The following is a 6,000-nucleotide window of genomic DNA, read 5'->3' on the forward strand; positions in this document are numbered from 1 at the left end:
AGCCATGGACAGTAAGGTATCCATTAAGAAAACCCTACCAGTAAATGAGACAAAATTAAGATTGCCTAAGTACAGTCCCGGAAGAAACCAAAAAAGTCTTAATGGAAGATGAATGGTGACATCACATGGACCCGGACAGACTCACAGATAGAAGAAATGACAACTCGAGAATGACACAAAGAGACAAAATGCCATGAGTAAAGATATTGTGAACCTAAAGAAAAGAATTGTGTCCAAATGCACGAGAATTAAGCTGTAAGCAATACGAAGACAGTCGACCAGTTTACACCTGGAAATAAGCTTGGAACCGCAAGAAAGCTAAGAAAACAGTGCAGCTTGCTATGCTAAGTAGAAGAGTAGTTCGGCCAGCACCATTATACATAAATCTACCTTAAACGAAGTCCTTTAGTATAAGTATATTCCACTTTGCAAACAGCAGAATCAACCCAGGTTACTAAAGGACGAATGAGCAGAGATTCATATTTAGCAAAACGAGAAGAGACGGCTGAATCGAAACTCGGCAGAAGCAACTTGTGCCAAGGAAACCAAGGTCATACCAATAGAGGAGGCAAACAGAAGCTACTTTTTAATTGAAACTAAGAATAGAATATTCTATCTCTGAAAGGTCAAGATAAGGAGGCGAAGCCAGGTGGCAAGCTAAATAAGAATCAAATACACAATTTAAGAGAAACGAGACAAATTCATGGCGTGGGAAGCACGTGACCAGCCGAGCGAGAAGAAGCACAGGTTCACACCTACACTTGACATCCGCCCAGGCAGAGATATCAGAACTTTTCCAGACAGAAGATGCAGTCTCGAGACCAACCACAGTGAACTAATTGACACATGGCTACTAAAGTGATGATTGATTGTAACCATAATCGGAGGAAGGCCGGGTAACTAAAGGGCACCCCGCACCTGGCCAACTATTCTGCGTGCTGCTAAGAAAAGTGGAAGAATATGCATGGGGTTGGTGCCAACCCAATCACAATGGATCAAATAATCTAGGGTCCTATAGTTAGTACAACTAATGAGACGCTGTACGTTTAGTGACGTCTTCAGTAGTCATTTTTGAAGGTAGGGCTTAGATGCCCACCTGACGGTGTTTACCCAATCCCCTCACTCCGTTACCATATACAGATATAGCACATATAGTAAAGTTACCTTTTCCTAACCAATAGAATTGCATGTTAACTTTTGAGTGTTACACGTCAATTATGACGAGCTTTGAGTATAAATGTTACAACTTGCATGAAGTTCGTTGGAGTTGAAGCGAGAAGGACGATCGCATCACTGCTGATATCCATGACTCCCCATTTTTTGTACTTGTCATTAAACAGACTCCCTTTGCCAAACCATTGAGCTGTCCTTATTGATTGGCGTTGGAGTACTAAATCTGCACCCCCATCCATTTCAAGGGTGCAGCTATCTCATCTTAAAGTACTTCTGAGCAAACCTCGGCTGCCATGGCCACTAGTCGTGGGGCTAGTCCTTCCTCATCCCCTGGGTCCCACTGAACCCAGTCTTGGTGCCAGGCTCATCTTAAAGTGTGCTCTGCACACTCTAGGCCGAGGGTGTGTGCAGCAAGGCCAGGCGTGGCCATGGATCAGAAATGGAAGGCACGTGCTACAGGCCCAAAGAAGGGCAAGGTGGATTTAGTAGGCGGAGTTAATGGGAGGGGCCTGAACCAGCCTATATAAGGCCAGCCCATCCTCGTGCCCTCGCTTCACGTTATTCTGAAATCACAGAATGAACACACGATTTCGAATGCAGTTCTAGGCAGGTTGAATTGGATGGGATAAGCTTATTTTAAACTAATAGATGACTATGCACAGCTCTGGCTGGATACTGACTCCTAATTTTGGAAGGAATGGGCCTCGTCACAGATCTGGTCAACAGGTTTAGCTGCGGTTCTCTCTGCTCTGCTGGTCTGGATCTCTGGTTCTGGCAAAAGTTCTGGCACTACACAGCGGTCTGGTTCTGGGTCTGGTTGTGGCAAAAGTTCTTGGCACAGGGTTCTGGCCAGAATCACACAGCTCGCCCGGCTGTTGAATGGTTTGGTTAGGTTGCTGGAATCTGAGGCCTCTGGAAAGGATTCAGCTTGTGGACTAGGCCTTTCTGCTACAAAGTTCTGGAATCTGGAGTCTGGTTTTCTAAGTTCTGGTCTCTGAATATTGTCTGGATTTGAAGTCGTCCTGCAAAGTGCTTCGCAAGAAAGTGGAAAGAGCAGTCCCTACCTGGGTTTCAGTGGGTCTTTTTATGTCTTTTGAAAGTGGGTGGGATGTCTGACCTTCTATGCCTAACCCTCTGAGGATCCTGATAGGTTAAAGGATTTTCTGTGCTCTCATTGGAGAACAGAGTTGTGAGTCAGAGTGTTGCTACATTTTACAATCTATTGAAGAAACGCCCATTGTCAGTTTGCACACAAATCTATTTTTGATCCAAATGCATATTTATTTATGTACAATTTTTCTAATATTATATGTCCAGTTAACATATTTTCTGTAGCACCAAACCATCCCATCCCTGTCTTTGGAAGATGTTGTGTTCACTTCTGACAGAATTCTGCCCTTTTCATCCAGAACACAACCTCTAAACTGTTCCAGAATTTACACAAATGTGCTCAAGGAATGTGGGCATGAGATGATGAAGTGTCAGATTTTTAACATACATACATTTGGAGTAATACCCTATTTTCCGCTACTAACCCCAGAACATACCACAGAGTCCTAACACCTCTTAAAATGTGCACAGAAAAATCAAAGGAATAATGATATTATTGATATAATTTTGTAAATTATGTACAATGAATTATCCATCTTTTTAAAATGTATGCTCTGGTCCAGAGGGGTGTGGTTTCCCAAAGCACATGGGGGAATTTCTGGTTTGTCCACTTCCTCCAAGCTCAGCTGGCTCACAGAGGCTGTGCTCCTCCCAGTTTCTTCCAAAAGGAAGCCATTTACGACCCCCTGATTTAGCAATTGTTTGGAGCAAAGGGAAGTCCATTGTTCTGTTTCCTTGCAGTCCCCTCCCCTGATTCAATCATAGAAGTGTGATCGCCTTTTGGTGGGGCAGCAGAAGGCAGCCAGGCCTGTGAATACAGTTGCTGGGCAAGTTTCAACTCCTGTTGGGGGTAGTTGCCGGGCAGAATTCAGTCCCTTTAAGCCAGGCTTTAGCCAAATGTCACTTTTGGTTCCAATTTTTCTTCATTCAAATCAAACTTCCAATTTTTACACATGCAGCTAGCAGGCTGATTCTAAGTTCAAAACTATGACATTTAAACAGTTGCAACCTATGTGACACTCATTTATTTTAAACATTTCGATTTTAGTGGCTATAAATCCCATTTCACTTAAGCTGCTGACATCCACAGCTCAGCCAGTTTTGTTATGAACATTATTTTAGGCTATTCGTCTTTCCAGATTTTGTATGCACACAAGACTTCCTTCTACCAGACGTCTGCTGGTGTTCAGTAAGATTTTTGAATATCTCACAATGTTTGAAATAGGCATTTTGAACTTACATTCAGAGAAACAAGGTGATTTCAAAGCGCTTTTTGAGGTAACAGGCACTGCTGTTTTTCCTTTGGCACCACGTTTCACTCATGGCGCTTCTGGCCCATCACGCTCACACTGGTGGGTGGCGGGTCAGGCGACCATTTTGGTGTGTGCAAAAACTGCGCGATTTTCCTGGATTCTGGCGCAAATGTGGGCTTTTCGGCCATCTTGGATTTTCTAAGCCCACAGCACCAAATGTTGTAGCATAATAATTCAAACATGGGTCAAGACACCTGACAGTTGGCAGCCACCTATGAGGAAACCAGAACAAACAGGTTCGGACTCATATGCATTCGCATGGCCGCATAAACAAGAGACTAAAGCTCCCTTATAAAGATTATCTTACCTGTTGGAATTCTATCAGCCTCTAGGGTCTCCCAGATCCTCTTCGATCCAGATTCTCCTCCCATACCTATGGAATGGGAATAAGACATTGCAAGAATTACTTTTAAAACGGAATACAAACACTCTAATCAAACTATAATCATACTAAAGACTTACCTTATACGTGGATTGGTCACAGCTGGTATGGATCAACACCCCCACAGACCATTGAAGTAACTTGGTCCATTCTACGCGCTCCTGCTAAGGAAAGCAGGACGGAGAGCTGGTCATCACAAAATTACAGGTGAGCGTCTATGAGAAACTGCTTGCCCATCGTATTCTGGCACGAAAAGCTGGGGGAAGTAACGATACCCCCACTCCATACTCATTGCCTCTCCTCTTCACGCAGGGGCAACACCCAGCTCCAGAGCCGCAGGTCCAACCATTCTCAGAACGGGAAGGCAATTTCGAGGAGCCAGTTCTAGGGAGGGCTCCAACCACGCTCCAACGCCCCCGCGGAAGCCAGGTGAGCGTAACACCGGCTCTATGGGCCGGCCGGGGTCTTGGAGTACAACCGTGAGCTTCACCGTGCTCAAGTCTAGAAGACTCTTATCTTTATCAGCATCTGGGCACTGCTCGGCTCGGTGAGTGAGACCGTGAGCTTCTCCGTAATCCGGTCGGTTAAAGCTGCAAGCAGATCAAACGAGTATCGCCCGGCATGCAACGGGCACAGGGAGCTGACTTCAATGGACTATGCTTAGGATCCAAGAATTGGCAGCACGCCAATTCAACACGTTAAAAACTACGAAACTGGCTGTGTTCAGTTAAGAAAAAACTCACCGTTGGCATCGAGTCATAGCGCAGAAGTGAAGCAGAGGAACAGCAGACACAGAAGGGGGCAGAGACTCAGAAATGAGCGTTCAGCATGGAAAGAAGCCAAAGGCGAGCCTGGCCTCGGTTGCCAGGGGCAACAAAACAACAAAAAGCAGGCCTGCACGAGGCATCCGCACCTTGGGTCGGAGGCGATTATTGAACAAGGGGGGAGTGAGAATGGGCATCTAAGAGCATGGGTGGGGCCCCACCACCACCCAAAATGACAGAGCAGGGCCCATCACGGCAGGGGCCATAATAGCGGCAGCAACAACAGAAGGCGCAGGAGCAACACCAGACACCAGCAACAGAGACATTGCTGCAAAACCACCTCAAGAGCAAATCACAGTAGTTAATACCCCACAGTTGCTAGAAATGCTAAAGGTGTTGGAGAAAGATATAATAAACAGATTTAAGAGATCACTGGCTTGGAATATCGAGCAAGTGGCCAAGTACACTATTTGAGGAGAAAGGTTACATAGAAATGTTCTCATTACTTGAAGCCCAGCAAAAAGGGTTGGATGTGTTTAGGGATCCTAAAAAGATTGCAGAGTAAATATTGGCAAGAAAATCACAAGTTGAACACAGTTGGGATAATTGGTTAAAGGCTTTTTGTATAATGGCGACAGTGATTTAAGAAAAATCCCCGGATGAAGGGGTGAATCTATTTGCATATGTAGATAAAATCTGAGAGGTAAGCAAAGTTTTTGGGGGGAGCACGATTCACTTTTGACAAGCAATTTAGGAGGGCCATGGCAGTACACCCTGAGATAGAATGGAATGAAGTACAGAATAGCTTGTACATACAGGAGGTGCTGAATACAAAAGCACCTTTCTGGGGGGAGAAGAGTGCAGGGCATGCAAAAATAACCCAGATAAGCAACAATAAAAACACACAGCCAGAGAGGCAAAGCAAGAGCGAACAGCCCTTTTGGAAGAATCAGCCATGGGTGGCTAGGTCAAATACCCACAGCCAGAATACAAATAAACCTTAAAACACCAACAGAAACAACATTACATGTTGGAAATTCGAGAAGAGATATTGTCCCTGGGGCAGGGAGTACAGATACAACCATGCTTGTTGTCAGGTGTATTGACCCACATTTGAGTCATTAAGCTGCAACATTTGGTGCTGTGGGCTTAGAAAATCCAAGATGGCCAAAAAGCCCACATGTGCGCCAGAATCCAGGAGAACCGTGCAGTTTGTGCGCATACCAAAAAGGTCGCCTAACCTTCCACCCACCAGTGC

This window comes from Ambystoma mexicanum, chromosome 1p (assembly GCF_040938575.1).
Source record: "Ambystoma mexicanum isolate Mex_15411 chromosome 1p, UKY_AmexF1_1, whole genome shotgun sequence".
Lineage (NCBI taxonomy): Eukaryota > Metazoa > Chordata > Amphibia > Caudata > Ambystomatidae > Ambystoma > Ambystoma mexicanum.